This window comes from Salarias fasciatus, chromosome 10 (assembly GCF_902148845.1).
Source record: "Salarias fasciatus chromosome 10, fSalaFa1.1, whole genome shotgun sequence".
Taxonomy (NCBI): domain Eukaryota; kingdom Metazoa; phylum Chordata; class Actinopteri; order Blenniiformes; family Blenniidae; genus Salarias; species Salarias fasciatus.
This window is the reverse complement of record NC_043754.1, coordinates 18,917,553-18,933,760: the sequence shown is the minus strand read 5'-3', so window position 1 is coordinate 18,933,760 and position 16,208 is coordinate 18,917,553. Positions and strand designations below refer to the sequence as shown.

Here is a 16,208-nt window from a genome sequence, read left to right as displayed (position 1 = left end):
TGTGCTAACATTTATGAAACATTAATTTGATAAACGGTAATTACTGAGTAACAACTATGTTCAACGGCAATTAGGTGAAATGGGTTAAACCGTGCCCTAAACCCTGCAGAGGTTGGGGGGAATCCCTGGTGGTAGCACCTGTTGGCATGAATATTTAATAAAAGCTTATGAACGTGTAACCGGTGGCCCATGAAACCGTATATGATGATCTTAGCAGGCAAAAGTGCCGGTAATGCAACCATATCAAAGAAAATATAATATTACAAAGCAGGGAACAAGTGAGCCAGGATGTGCGGTAGCCTCAACGGATAAAACATGACTGAACAATGACACGGTAGACTAGACAATGTTTTCATTTGTAACACACTTTGTTTAAGACAAGTAAAACATGATATCCCTTCATGTGGTGCAGAATGTGGAGAGCGCCGTCGATAAACGGAATACCAACTGTCAGAGCTCCCAGGAAAGTACACGTTTGCATACGCAGAATCACACGAGTTGCAATTTATGTGTGTGTGTGCGTGAGTGTGTGAGTGTATGTGTGTGTGTGAATGCATCTTTGTATGGTCTTTGTGTGGCTGTCTGTCAGCACTGTCATTTCCTTAAGTCGCTCCTGGATACTCCAACAATGGCATCACTGTACGTCTTTTCATATGCCGTGATCACTAGATGTCTGTCTCCGTGTGTTTGTGTACGTGTGAACATGTTTGTTCGCTGTTCAATAAAAAAAAAAAAAAAAAAAAAAATAGAGAGTCCCATTGTGTTACAGCAGCACGCCTAGTTCTGTCATGCTTGAGGGGAGAAAGGCAAGACGGGGCGAATCAGGGGCGATATGTCCATAGGCAGGGGGAGGGCTTCGCTCAAAATACGTACGTCATTGAAAGGAATTGGCAGCTAAAGAGTGCACGCTACCGCGATTGTCATGTGTTGCTGAAAGGCTAATATCAGCAGATGCTCAGAAATTAAAACACACATTGCACTCACAGTGATAATGTGGCAATAATGAGCTTTCCGCCCATAAAACATCCTTCACTTTAAAACATCTGTCTGAACTGAGTACGCTGCGCGCTTGATTTCACCGCAGTGTTTGTCTCATTTACGTAGACCCGAAGCTGCTTTTCATCCTAAGGTCATAAGAGGAATGGCAGTTGTGTTACAGGGCTGCAGTGGAGTATGCCTGCCTGCTGCAGTATGTTGCCGGAGCAGCATGTAGCCGCAGTATTATCTGTGTATGTGTGCCTTTTAGGGAGGGAGAGCGAGAGGAGGAGGTGCAGATGGACAGAGAGAGCAAAAGAAGAGGAGAGCGTGAATAAAGCGGGAGGGGGGGGGGATACAAAATGAGGGAATGCATGACAGAAAGCAGACAAAGACATTAGGCTAGTGAGTGAGAAAGAGATACAGCCAGAGGAAGCAGAGACAGACAGTGAGGGAGAGAGGGAGGCAGAGAAAAGTATGAAGAGGAGGAAGACATGAGCCCGCCGTGTTGCAGGGGAGAGTTTCACACCCATTTTAGAATGCAGTTAGATTTGTCTGAGGCGCCTCCGTTACTGTATGCCTCATGTCTACGTTCAGGTGTGAGCGCCTGTTCCGGCTGTGTCACGCCGCCACGCACGCTAACTGCATCACCAAGGTGAAGTCTTCGGGGGGGAAAAAAAAATAAATCCTGTTAATGGGATGTGGGCTCACCTGCTGAATTTGCAAAGACGGAAAGTGAGATCGTCACACGGCTACGCGGCATCATCCGACCACTGGGTTACAGTGTAGCACATGGCTATGCCTGCCTGCTGCCTCTTCTGGTGAAGGCAGACTTTGGGAAACCAGCGCTGAGCTCCACCACATGGAGAATCCAGGTCACCACACCCAGCACAGCAGCTCACTCAGCTGACTGCTGGTGCTTGTGTTAAGTGGATGGTCGGCTGATTTATTTATTTTTTTCTTTTGCTATATATATGTGTGTATATATAGTAATTATAGTTGCTTTTTCTTTTTTTCTTTTTTGCAGGATTTGAAGTTTCATTGTTGCAATGCAAAAAGAAACTTCTTTTAGGATTGTCACTGGATCCGCAGATTGAAAAAAGAAGTTGTCTTCTCTCCTGGCATAGCAAAACATTTGCGGCGTGTCTGAATAGGAACATAGAGTTAGCATTAATTACACAAGGAGTGCCAGACAAAGCTGACTCGTAGCCCTAAGGAGTGATTAAATAGGAGTTACCTAAGCATTCCCTAAATTAAAAGTGATGCTCCAATTTAGTGCAGAATGACTCAATGAAGAATCATTGCCACTTCCCATAAAAATGGGGAGAAAAAAAAAACATGTTTAATTGATAGTACTTGTAATTTCTGGACATCTCTACGCACAACCTGTGTCAACATTGTAGTTGGAGAAATGCAACGTTTCTGTACATATGTTGGAGTGGAGATGGTGTGCAGAGCTGCCCCAGTCAGGAGAAATCAGCCTGTGCGCTCAGGGCTGAAGCTTCCCTCAAAATGAACCCCTTTATGCATTCTGAGGCATGCAGTACAGCGTGGCCTCATGCCAGCCATGCAGTTTGCCAATAACATTGATTGATTGGACTTGTGTGGGGATTTTACTTCTGTCTTTTTGTTGGACCGGCAGAAGAGAAACACATGCTGATTAAGTGCCAGTTACTGTATAATTATTCAGCACAGATGGTTGGACGTTCTGCTGAGTCGAATGTTTAAGTTGCTCGTTATCAATGTTTCACCCTTAAGACCCATTTAATGCTCTTTCCTTCCCTCTGAAAGCTTTGGCTCTTTTTTCGCTCCTCGAGGGTTTTCAAACATGTGATCAATCAGTGGAGCAATTTTTACATTCTTCTCTGAGTCCACAAGATTTTCCTCCATGTTTTATTGTTTTTGTTTTGCCAACTTCGGAAATGGGACCAAATGCATTACGGCACGCGGCATGTGTGTGTTTTCCTGGGTTTAACTATCGTGTGTCTTTTAAACAGTCCCTGTAACAATTGCTGCTTTTTGAGTGCGGCGTTTGCAGCCTCATGCCCAACCCCCCAGTGCTCGAGGGCCAGGGACCATTTGTTGTCCATGTGGTCTGACCTCTACCCTGTAATCAGTCTGGCATGGTGAGACCTGCTGGCCTTCTGCTGAACGGTGTAGTATATCATCGACTGTTTTCTATAAGGCCAGCGTGAAGGAGCAACACTAGTCAAAGTTTGCTTGGCTCCACGTGGCTTCAGATTAAGGCCTCCCATTATCCTACAGGCTGCTGTGTTGTGATAAGCGCTTGCGAGGCAGCCATGTGTCTGCAGGCTGCAGGTCACATCCTTGGGGGGTGCTGCGCACAGCTCCGCTGAGAGAGTGTGTGAGCGTCCAGGAATGTGTTGATGGAAATCACAGCTGAACATATGATTGCTCCAACCTCAGCAGTCCTGCTGAGGCCCACCAGCAACAATTTCGCGCATGCACGCACGATGCCCCTCCCCTTTTCCAGCGCCACACACACACATGAGCACACGCGCGAACGTGCACGCACCTTTACATTTTTCACCCCATATCCTGAAGTCAAACACACTCCCGCTGTCAAAAAAAAACAAACACATAGCAAACTATAAATGCTCCATAACTCTCGCGGTCAAGTAGACAAAACACTTTAACGTCTTCGTAAAGCCACAGCAGCGTCTGTTTGTTGATACATGCACGCTGCGGCCTTGTCATTTTACCACATAATCAAGGCTGCATGTTTCATATCTAATACATGCCCAATAGAATCTAAAGAAAACATTTCAGTTTGTGAATGTGAACCTTGAATAAATTGATCATTTATAAAAGCTGTGATAAGAATTTATTTCATACTAAAAAGCATCAATACAAAGTAAAAGCATCTAAATATAATATACTAACCAGTTTTACTATTCTGTCATGTCCAGTTAATGCTCTCAAACACTTAGATTGTCTTTGATTTTGTAATCTCATATAATATAATTTTATACTATATTATTTTTCACAAGTGAGTAAAAAAAAAAAAAAAGCCCAAAGCGTAGATCGGATATGTTTGACGCATGTTTTTCTTTGCCATGATTCATGAATCTTTTCCTCAGAACGGGCTTCCCTTTTCGTAGTTGATCTGAAATGTTACTCAGGCGATCATTTACATTTCAGATCAAAGAAGGCGTCCGCTTTTTTTTTTCTGTTTTCTTCCAGTAATTCTCAGTATCTGTTCAGCATAAAAGAAACATGACCGTAAGTGCTACTTTGAGCCCGATAAACAACAACTTCCTTCACTCCTTCTATGTCAGTGCGTGGTCCACATAGTAAAAACAAAACTTACTCACTCCTACTACGCAAGTGACAAGATAAACTCCCCCATAATGACGCTAAAGGATGTTAGTTGTGGCCTTGGCTAAACGTGGAGTATCTGTAAGCCGGTCAATTCTATTGATTGCTGTGGGTAAGTAGCAGAAGCAGCAGCCATGTCTGAAAGGAACAGGCCTTCACATCTGCCAAGTGCTGTGTATTTACAGGCCACTGGAGAACAGCTTGTCAGGCTCTGTGGATCAAGCCGCTGCGCTATTAGTCATGCCCACTTTTTCAAAATTATCTGGAGCCCCGAGCCCTGGACAGACGTTTGTCCGAGGTGGCCGTCTGATCTCATGTCTCGTGAGTTGGTGAGCTTAAAAAACATTAGGATGGAGTCCAGGTGCAATGGAGGAAATTGGATGTTGTAATCTAAGAGACACAAATTACAGCAAACTGTTTGTAGGAGGAACACATGGGCTCGAGAGGAGACGTAAAACAGACGACTTCTTGAAGTTTTGGTTGCAGTTGTTCTGTGATAGCCTCCAGGCAAACTTTGAAAAGACGTTATCTCACTCATTCAATAATCAGAAAGTATCCCGTCTCCTTTACATGTTGTGTGAGTTTTTCACCACTACTCCCAAAATCTTAATTTTATTCACCTTTTTTTAAAGTAGTGATTTGGTTGTTGGCTTCATCTAGTGAGGCTGCGATTTATTTCTGATCTGAACATGATTTATATTGTTGTATGTCAGTTCAGTGTTTATGTTCCGCCTCAGAGAAAATAACATTACAAAGCGAAACAATACATTAATTCACGACGAACATATGGAAGCTTGATAGGAATCCTGAGCGAGACGTTCTTTGACATATTCTCATGAATTACAGTAACAAGGCTGACGTGTGCTTGTAGAACTGCAGCCCTTCTTTGGCATCCAGATGTACATATTTTCCTTTAAGGGCGAGGCATGTATGTTTTGATCATACATATGACATACCTGAACAGAGTCTCTGCTCATACTCGAAGGCATTTCACTGCAACACTGACTAAATCATACATTTAAAATGTTTGCATCCATTTTGAGGGTCATTTTTTCCATTTTCAATGATCTCAACTGTTTCTGACAGAATTCACACAGTGTGTGACTCATAAAACATAAATCAGCTCCGGTTTATGTCTGTAATTCATTGCGTTTCGACAGAGACTATGCATGGTATGAGTTATTGGCTTCTTTATCTATGTGCTAATTTGTCTGAGAAGGGGCAGCTGCTCAACCCTATCAGCGCCAGAACTCCAGAAAAATAACTGAAAGGTGTAAATAAAAACGCAAAAGTTACTCTGTGGATCGCCGCATTTGCCTTTGCTCTCCTAATTCGCTCCAGTCCCACCAATCCCATGCGATGAGGGGGCGTCCTCAATCAGATCTTTGCGAAAGATGACTGAGTTATTAAAACTCAAAACTCCTCTCACTCCTTCGGATATCCAGTAATCTGGCCGTGTTATGCGGGACAGTTAAGCCGTCAGTGTGAATGAGTGAGGATATTGCTATGTGTGAGGAAGGAAGCAGCTGTTACACTTGAAAAGCTGAGTGATGTGAGCAGGAGGTGACACAAGGTTTTCGCTCTGTGCGGGGCTTTTGTTAACTCTTCCACTGCCCTGCATGAGAGACCTAATTTCATAGCACAATAAAAGAATCACTTTGAGCGGCCCCGCCTCACCCCCTTCCTCCCCCGGCTGTCCCGGTGGTCCTCTCCCTGATTGTGACCTTAACCGCGGGTGCCGGCACAAGGTTCTGCTTTAACTTGCCCAATAACCTACACAAGCACTTTGTTGTCCGATAATACTTTCAAGGAGGGAGAAATTACTGCCCCTAAACTCGCTCATTGCATCATAAAGCCTGACTTGTACTGAGTCAGTAATAATTTGCAGCTACTTGAAAGTCCCGTTAGAGACGACCCGTCCCCGCTCTGTGAGTAACACCATTGTTCACTCACATCAAACAGAGTCCCTGCTCCTCCTGTTGCCTCGCTCTCTTCACTAATTCTGGGTGTCTTCACACTTTTTTTTCAAAGTTTTTTTGGTGTGTGTGTACAAGAGGAACATATACTTACCATTCCATTGCTTAAAGCTCAAGAGCACAGTGCTGTAGTTTGGTTTCCACAGCTGTCTCTCATCCTAAACCTCCCATTACTCCATCATGGTCGCTTCCTTTTGTTGGTGATTTAGCAATTCATCACATCGTGTCTGTTGGGGTGAGTAAGTCCTTTCCCGGGGATTCTGTAGAAGAGGGTACGGAGTTACCGTCAGCAGCACTTTTTTTTTTTTGGGGTGTGCGTGTGTGTGTAGGCGTAATTTATATATGGAATGGGCTTCACTTTAGTCATTGATACACTCACACTGAACTCATCCTTTAGTATATACAAGGGCGGCAGGCTAACAAAACACCATTTGCCTGTTTTCACAACGTACAGCAAGTGTGGGCGGCGTCGGTGCGTGTGTTTATGAGTGAAGGAGAGCCGCGGCACACACGTATGGGGATGTGTGCCTTCTGGCTTTCGGGGAACGGCAGGGGAAAAACCTTTCGTCCGAGCAGCTGGCCACTACTGTAGCTGTGAGCACAAGACCCAAATATGGAGCGGTGGTATATGTCTTCTGTATCTTGTAAAGGTTGCAAAGTCTGCTTCTCCTCTGAAATGAGGGCCAGCTGTTTAAGATAAGAGGCGAAGAGCACATGTTGGATAACTCACTTTTTTGTCCTTTTAAAGTGAAGAGATCTGATTGTATTACACTGTGCTGATCACCGATCCTCCTTAAAGATTTGAATTTGTTCCTGCTGCTGTCCAACAATCAATATTTTATAGCATTAAATATATAATAGCTTATTCTTCAGCAGAAAATTTATGGTACCACTCAACCTCATAAGATATGAATCAGTTCATGCTGAAACGTAGTGCACACTGTTTTGTCCAAGTTTTTTTTTGACTCCACTTGAGTAAAAGGTGTTTAAACATCTGGTTGATTGGCCCTTCATCGACAGATGCTGTAGAGATTCACTCAGATTGTGCCATTTGGCCCTCGGGTCCAAAACTTGTCACCCTGAAGTCGCAAGTCTGCTTCTCTGACCTTCACCGTCAACCGTCAGCGCCGCTGCCCGTCAGGCCGGGTTTGACCAAGTCGCCGTGTTTCGTGACTCCTAAGTGGATGGCCATGTGTTCCCTCGACCTGAGGAGGGTTTCCCCTTTTTCATCGCACTGAACCAGTGGTTGGAGTAAATTCAAAGTGACACAGGAAATTTTCTGAATTTGTACCCTTACGCTTCCTTCTCACCTTTTTGCTGCCCGCCAGCTGGGAAAGATTCAAACTGAAGGACGCGGAAACCAAGAGTTTCTCAAGTCAGAGTGAGAAAAGAGGAAGCAACAGACATGTTCGCAGTTAAAACCTGAGAGAAAGCCAGAGCAGCGTCCGAAAGAGAGACCGAGGAGAGAACGCCCCTGTCAGGAAGTGGGCCACGGAAAACACCATGTGTCACTTTGTTGCCAACTGCACGCATACTGGTGCCCGCCAGCGGTCATACCAGCGCACGCTGCTGCGCCCGCATCCCACCCTGCCCTCTCCTAAGTGCACTCTGCTTCTTTGCAGCGTGTGAGCAGCTGTTGTGCAATCACATACTCGGTTGCTCTTTGATTTCACTTCACCGCTGAGACGATTGAGGCAGGCAAGACCAGGCATATCAGCTATGTGACTGAAAAATGGTAATAGGAGACAAGAATATAAAAGAAGACGCACTGGTTGTGGCAGTGGCGGTCTCGCTGAAGAGTGGGTGGTAGATTAATGTGCCTAGCTGGCTCCATTTTGTTCATTTCTAAACATTCCTGTTTGGTTCTGAAGGTGTTTGAATTGTGGATAATTTTCTATTGAAAAAAGCTTTAAGTGCACTCTCTTTCATAATGGGCGCTTTCGTGCATCGTACCCACAGTAAATAGTAATTTAATTCCTCCTTGGGTATTTGACATGAAATCTCTTCCCTCATTTTAAACTCCATACAGAGTGCTTCAAGGCACAGATGCTGGATGTTGCCGTCGATTGGGTGTGGCTATACTGTATGTGTGGAAGTAACATGCTTGGCTTTCGTTGGCTTTGGCGCGCTGAAATATTTTCCAACTTATGATCCTGTCAACAATCCTTCTCCTCTCTGCCTTCTTCCTCCCCGCCGCACGTCTTCATCCATCTTCTTTTTTCTCATCTGCTTCTCTCCTTTTTTTTTTCCTTTCTTTCTTCCTCTGCCGTCACATTTGTCTGGACTTGAGCTTTTGTCAAAATATGTTTTGGGTTCTAAATCTGGAAATGAAAACATGAATCATTTCCCATTTGTTATTCAATTTGCAGCGTTAGAATAACATATCAATCTTTCAGAAATTTAAACCAATTGTGCATGTGTCTTGGATGGCTGATTTTTTATGCAGACAATTTCCATGAACTATCTGGCCTTCGTACTGGCGTAATTTGTCTCTCCTTGCACTTTCTAGAAAAACTGTAGCACTATTTGGTATCTCTTGCAATATTACGTTAAATCCCACAAGCAAAAAGCCCTTTCTTCCTCTTCTGTCATGCATGTCTTATCTAAAAACTCATGGCACATCCTCCTTCACCACATCAGACCCAGCTGTCAGCAACCTCATGCTGAACCTAAACCACACTCTCCAGTTTGGTCCTTTGTAGTACATCTTATCTGTTAATCTTATTTATTCGTTCAATGGAGAATAGATGGTCTTTGCAGGATAGCAAAGAAAAAAGAAAAAGAACATAGCTCTGAGCATACAAGTGTAGCAAGAATGCAAGCAATATGAACTGGCCTTTGGTATTGAGATAAAAGATCGAGGTCCCAGCTGTAACAGGAGACATGTCAGACATTCCCTGCCAGAAGTCGAGAGGTGAGAGGAGGGGCGTGCATTCAGAGCTTTTTTTTTCTGCGAGTACATAAAACTGACTTGTGGAAAAGCATGTCTGGGTGGCAGAGCTATTACAGATACCCCCCTATTTATGTGTCTGCTGAAGGGTGTGTACTTAAAACATTTATCACTTTCCCATCTGATTTTTACAGCCTGACTCCAATGTCTCTCCTTGTTTGAATTGGGTTGAAAATGTGCCTGATTGGATCAAACCGGGTCTTGCCCCTCGGTGGTATTGCAGCGTGAAGACATGAATTTGTAGCATTTGGTTTGTTTACACTGGTAAATATATATTTATTTGGTCAATGAAGAGTTGATTGAGCTCTTTAGTTCCTTTATGTATTGGCTACGTCCACTGACGGAGCTAAATATCCATATTTACGTCTGCTCTCTGTTTTCACTCAGTGGTACAATCCCAGATAAGCAGCATAATTTATTATTTTTATCACAGCAAAGTATTTTTTAGGAGTTAAAAAAAAAAACGTAATAATGTCCAGCTGGATTTTGTCTCTGTTGCTTGAATAAGTTCCTGGGTACGTTCTTGTCTGTGGGGATGTCGTTTGGTAAGCTGTGCTGCAGAATTGAAGCAGATTAAGCCAAGCTGAAGAGAATTATCAACATTTGTCATGAATTAGGGCTACATGTGTACAACTCTGCGCAGTGGACAGTCCAATTGGAAATGTATTTCATGACACGGTTCAGCGTTCAGGGCTGGGTTGCAAGGTGAAGTGCAGGGCCGCGATTCAGTGCGAGTCCGTTTCTGTTTGCTGCATATGCACGGGGTGCCTCAAGAAGAAAAAAAAAAACTGTGCAAAAGGGACCTCTCTTTTCATTTTTACGATTTTCCTAGAATCCTTTGGAGAGCGTGGAAAGACAGGCATGTTTATGAAGGTTTCCAGATGGTCTTGCTTGCACCCCCAGCTTTCCTTTTCAGTTCTAGGGCCATGAAGGATTAATCAAAGTCAGTGGCAAGGGCTGATGGCTAAACACTGTGGCTCGCGCTAACACAGAGGAAACCTCTCTCCGACTTCCCTCAACTCAGATTCAGCCCCTGGGCTACAGTACCGAGGAAAGTCGAAACCCAAGGTTAAAAAACCAAGCAAACCTAGCGAAACCTTGACCACGTAAGTGCAGATAAACAAACTCTACCCACAGTTGTGTTTAGCGGAGCAGCTGATCTCCTCCTCGGGTTGAGGAAATTCGTCTCTGACGTCCAGCCAGGAGACAATCTTCGCGAACGCACCTCGACCCCGGTGCTGTCTTGTGAGGAACGGGACTGAGCAGCACCGCTGGAGACAGACAGCACCATATGGCAATGCAAAAAAAAAAGAAAAAAGTGCACCAGAACAAATTGATGCAAGTTGAGTCATATAGACGTAGATATGTATACATTCCCTGAAACATCAGAAGATTTGAATTTGATGACTTTTTTTTCCCCGTCTTCAGTGATTCAACACATTGCACTGCATTGCGTTAGGAGAAGGAAGGATTTTATATTACTCTGATCAAGGCCTCTCATTTAGAAGCCATTTTTAGCCTTGCCGTTACAGTCTTGTCTCTTGGGGATAAATGCAGATAAAAGTGCTGTCTGTGGAGAAATGATGACAACCAAGAAAAACCACAAAAGCCAAGTTGAAATAAAACTTAATTTCCAAATCAGATAAAGTTATTTTTGTCAGTAGTGGCACTCATGCGCCCTTCTGCCATTTATCACTTCAGAATCAGAAAGAAAATCAAACAGTTCTTTTGTTGACAGAATTAAGTGAAGTCTGAATCTGCATCTTCACTGGTTGATAGACTGGATCGTGTAAATAACACCGGGGCTTTCGGGGGGCTTCACTCCATGTTGTTACCTGCCAAAATGTCTTTATCGGGCAAATGCAAGAACAGTACCACACTCATCCCACTGCAGCTGCTCTGTTTTGCAAAGATGAACACACACACAACATTCACGACACATGCGATGGGAACAACTGACGGTGGAAATGCGCTGCAGTTTGTCCACAGCAGCCTCACTGGATGATCAGACCAGGTCCAGTTGGTTATGTGAACGTCGGTGGCCCAACCATCTATCAATTCATCTTTCTATTCAATACGGGATGAAGGAAGAGTGAGAGGTCATCACAGTGTCAATCCAGAAGGATAAGTGCTCACACACACAATTTATTAGCTGCTTTTTTAAAATCTAAATGTGGCAGTACGTCCATTGAAAGGCTTTGTCAGGCCGCGAGTTCAAACCGAGACCTTTATTGGTGTTAAACTTCAAAACATGCTTATTTAAACACTCAAACGTTGTGTGAGATCTAAATCCTCGTCACCAAGTTGTAAAACTTGACTGATGCGTTTCTTGAACTTTTCAATAGGGTTTCTGGCCTCGTCATGGCTTTTAATCTGGAGTAAACATGTAGCGCAGCCTGAGTAAACACTTTGTTGGCTGAACTGCCTCACCTCAGAACGAAAACACCGTCCCGACATCCCGAGCGGGACGGGGTTTCTGTGTTCCTCTCCTTGTATGGGTCGGACGGCAGATAGCTGCTACCTGTGACCTGTGATGTGTGTGTGCGCGAGTTCTCCCAGTTTTCTGGTTTGGGTTGAAGTGCACTCACGCTCAAAGTGACGGGTGTCAGGACACTCTGTGATCCACAGCAGCACTTCTATTGTGTCACTTTTAAGATGCAAGCTTTTTTTAAAAAAAAAAAAAATGTTAAAACGAGTACAATGCAAAGAGGAGAATTTGTGTCGAGTGAAAAGCATTCAGCAATGCACAAAATGCATTTTTCCGTCGTTGAACGGTCTTTCAATTTATTGCACAACGGCTTCTGACTCTGTATTGTTGCGGTTGGATGCAGTTCATGTGTTGAAACGGCTTTGTGTGGCGACCTGCTGAAGGAACGTTTTCATCAGGCTCGCCTCACTGCTGAAGGAGCACAGTCAACAATGGACATGTTAGAGTTTTTTATTGGTTTGAAGTGACTTCTTCTGCCATAAACTCTGCTCCGTGAATATAAAACCCTCATGAATGCCACGATCCAGTTCTGTCTGCTGGAAATCACATTCATTGTGTGGAGGTTTTTTTTTTTTTTTTTTTTTTTTTTTTCCTCCATTATCTTCAAGGGGACTTAGTTTACTGCCTGAGTTCTCCACTGTTTGCTACTGCAGGATGTGAAACATGAGGACTGGTTATGTGGAAGGAAATAATCTAAAATTTGGTGACTTTCGGCTTTCAGGTTATGTGAAATAATAAATTATGAATTTTAGTGTTCTTTAAAAAAAATGTGAGCAGCTTTCTTTCATGTATTTAAATGATGTTGGATGCAGGGAGATTTAACATAATTGTGCCAAAAAAGAAGTGAGGCTGTAGATGAGGATAAAAAGCAGTAACAGACCCTCGTGCAGAAAGTCAAAGGCATCTCACGGTCCTGGCCTAATATTTTACTGCTTCTCAGCAGGTTTTTACATACTTTTTGTCAAGCTTTACAAGTTTATTATAAAACCTGAAGTGGGTGCATGTGGATGATTTATATGGGCTCAGTGCATCGGTTTCTTTGCAGGCCTCTTGCTGTTTAAATCAAAGCACATTTTAAATTTGAAACCCGACTTAATAGACTGAAACGTTGAATCTTTCCACATTGATCATTCCTGGTGTCCCTGGGTTTACAGGGTGTGTACATCATGTGCTAAAGTTTAGTGTTTTTTTTTCCACCGTCGCCACAGTTTACATTTGCCTGTGCTGCGTTGAGTTGTCTTTACTGTTTGGCTCGGAGCTCTTTTGGATCTCCGCCACTCGTGTTGTCATGTCCAGCTCTTTCATTATGGTTCTGCTGACAATGCTTGTATGTATTTTTTAACCTTTCTGCACCAGATGTGCAGAAACTGGGACTTGTCTCCAGTCTTCCGCGCTGGAGCAAAGCATCTGCTATAGGGGAGTAACTGGAGGACACGAGGGAGAGAAGGGAGGACAGCAGAGGAAAGAAGGGGAGGAGGGGAAATCTGGGACACTGACTGTGCACTGTCATAGATTGGATGTCAGTAGTTAATGACTGCAGGCCAATAAATGTTCCCAAATGAATAATTTTTGTTAGTACTGGGATGCACGCCATCTTTGAAGTCAGGGAGCGCAGATGCACTTGCTTAAATGTTGCAACGCTATGGAAAAAAAAAAAAAAAAAAAAGTCAGCTTCCTCGTGTGTTCTTGAAAGTTTGGTTCCATTTACCTGAAACAATTTATCACTTTAATGACTTGATGATTTTTTAAATCCGCGGTCAAACGAATATTAACTTGATAGGATACAGAATGTCATCAAAGCAGATTTATTTGGAAAGCTGGAAATGATACAGATGTAGATATTGGACAGTAATATTTTTCAGCTGATATTCTAGATAGACTGTTAAAAACATTAGGGAACCGATGAGTGCAGAGGTACTCTCAAGAAAAACAAAAACATCACCATCTTAGGGCAATTCCTTTGAAGTGTCCAAACAAGGCATTCAGTTTTTACTGCTTTGAGGGTAAAATAATGTCCAAAGGAACCATGTTTCTGTTTCTCCTGAAAGCTCTTGAACGCAGGCAGGTGGTGTTTGCTGTTTAGGCTGTTGAACCCTGTCTGCTGAGGGGAGATGTGTGGGCTCCACTCGCAGGCTTTCAGCTGGACAGCATGGCAAAAACAAGCTCAGCATTACAGCTGTTCGTATCTAAAGTTTACTCACAAAGAGCTGCTATTTATCCAAGGCGAGTCAAAATAAGGTTTTTAAGTCTGTCTTTGACTGTGATGGAAGGACACGTCGGTCGTTTCTCCGAAATCAGTCCGATCAGTACTTGGCGCGTCTGATGAGCACGGTTGAACAAACAGAACCACAAATGCTGTCATTAAGCATCAAGTTGGAAGCAGAAATGTTCTTTTCTCAGTTTATTTTTTTTTGTGTGTGTGTGTGTGTGAATGTGGTTGAGGGGCGAAGCTTCAGTCCGCCGCAAAATCTGAGACGAACCACAGAAAGTTTAATTACGGGATCAGTGATCATGGAGGCAAAGTGGAGGAAAGACCTCTGTGACCCGTGAAGAGATAATAGTCTGCGGCCAGTTTAAATTCATTACAAGTAAAAGAGAGAATTCACAGCAGAATACAGAATAAGATTTTGGACTGAACTCATCGGAGGCCGCTAAAGCAATAAAACCTTTTGACTGAACATGATGAGAATGAGGGGAGGAAAAAAAAAAAAAAAAGCGACTACAGTGAAACAGATTTGGCATGACTAGTAGCCAAATAAACTTTGACAGCAGAGCTTGTCCACGGTTCAAATATCAGCCTTGATCCTTTCTGTGTGAAGTTTACATGTTCTCCAGCTCCCTGTGTGAGTTTTCTCCGGGTCGTCTGTTTTCCACACACAGTCCGCCCACATGCCGGCCAGGTGGAGGGGAGATTATGTGTGAGTGCGATTGTTGGTGCGTCGAGCGGCCCTTCGGACGGCTGATGATCTGTCAGGACGTCATCCTCCTGTCTCCCCGTGCATTCTGGGACAGGTTTTTTTTTTTTTTTTTTCCCCATTCACCGAGATTTGTGCAACTTGTTTCCGCCGCCTTTTGTTTAGCGTGTTTTTTACCGTTCATGCCTGCACAAGGTTTCTATTTTGAGCGTAGGAGGCTTTTTTTTTTTTACAGTGTTTTGAGGCTCTCTCTTCCTGACAGCTTTGTCTGATCTTTTTATGAGGTGTTTTACACGCGAGCACTCCAAGCAAGGGGTCAGGTGATGATGAAGTAGTTCTGATTAACTGGTAAAGCTGGAAATGCGTTTGGAAAATCTGGAGGTGGCTACGGAGAGGCGCTTGTTATGAAAATATTCAATCTTTTCTGGGGGAAAGCTTGGCAGTGCGGTACTATGACAGTCGATATAGTAGCAACTGTAGAAAGATAAAAGATGGAATATAACTCTCGAGTCATATATGTGCATATCAAATGAGACGAGAGAGTAACACAATGCTTTTTTCACACCTTTGTGAAGTAAATCATATTTACCCAAACACGTTTCTAGTATTTCTTATAATATTTACTTTGGACATAAATGTGCTGACTGATTTTTGATGTAATCTATCACCCTTGATATGTTAACCAGCGAGGGACTAATTTTCTGTTGTTTTAAGTCAAATGGGACAGAACAGTGCACCTCTCCAACCGGCGCAGACCGCCACTCTGTGAATCTAACAAATGGAACGTTGTGAAATCTCGCCGCGGTGGCAAAAAGCCCACGATATGTCAGGAGCCAGCGGCCCAAGCTGGAAATAAAAACCCTCGTGTAATTTCTTGTCACAACACTCTGCATGACATGAGCGTCGGACGCGGTTGTGAAGGTCTCCCAATCGGAAACTTCTCTCCCCTCCACCAGCAAACCGTCGCGTTCGGCCGAGGTGCTAATAGCGTCTGACAGCAGGTACGCGGCTACGATCACGTGTCGGCGTCTGACATGTGAAGCGCGCTCCTCCTCCGCTCTCAAGCCCGGTCCTGCCACGGCGCTGCTCTCTCGCCACTCCACTCTACTCCTGATAAGCAGACTTCATCCCAAACATGTTAGATCTGTTCAGTTAGAGTAGCGGGTGGGGGGGGGGGTTAAGTGCAGATACATGACATTTTGGGCCATTCCAAGGACCTGCGTCAGGGCGTAAACAACTCCTACGCCGTGTCGAGGAAATATTTATGTTTGCGCGTAGAACTTCGTGAGATTGTGTCAACACTGCTTAAGGACACAATTACATCCACACGCTTTGTGGACGGAAACCTAAGAGTCCTTGTGGTGATACAAGTGTATAATTTGAGTAAAACACAGGATACTTACTCGAGCTAACATCAAATGGAACTCCTCATTGGAACTTTTTTTTCCTAAATCATTGTTTACTGTTTTTATTGGGAGACCGGAGGAGAGTAAATGTGACATTAAAATAGATTTGCTCAGTCAAATTGTGCTGTTTTTTTTCTCCCCCCCTCATTGTGTTTCTTT

At 43.7% G+C, this 16,208-nt stretch overlaps 1 protein-coding gene across 5 annotated transcripts in view; it reads left to right on the top strand.

Moving 5' to 3' along the window:
- The window catches only part of nrg2a (neuregulin 2a), an 80,591-nt gene that overhangs the window by 46,863 nt on the left and 17,520 nt on the right, over positions 1-16,208 (top strand). The gene's annotated exons all lie outside the window — the stretch shown is intronic.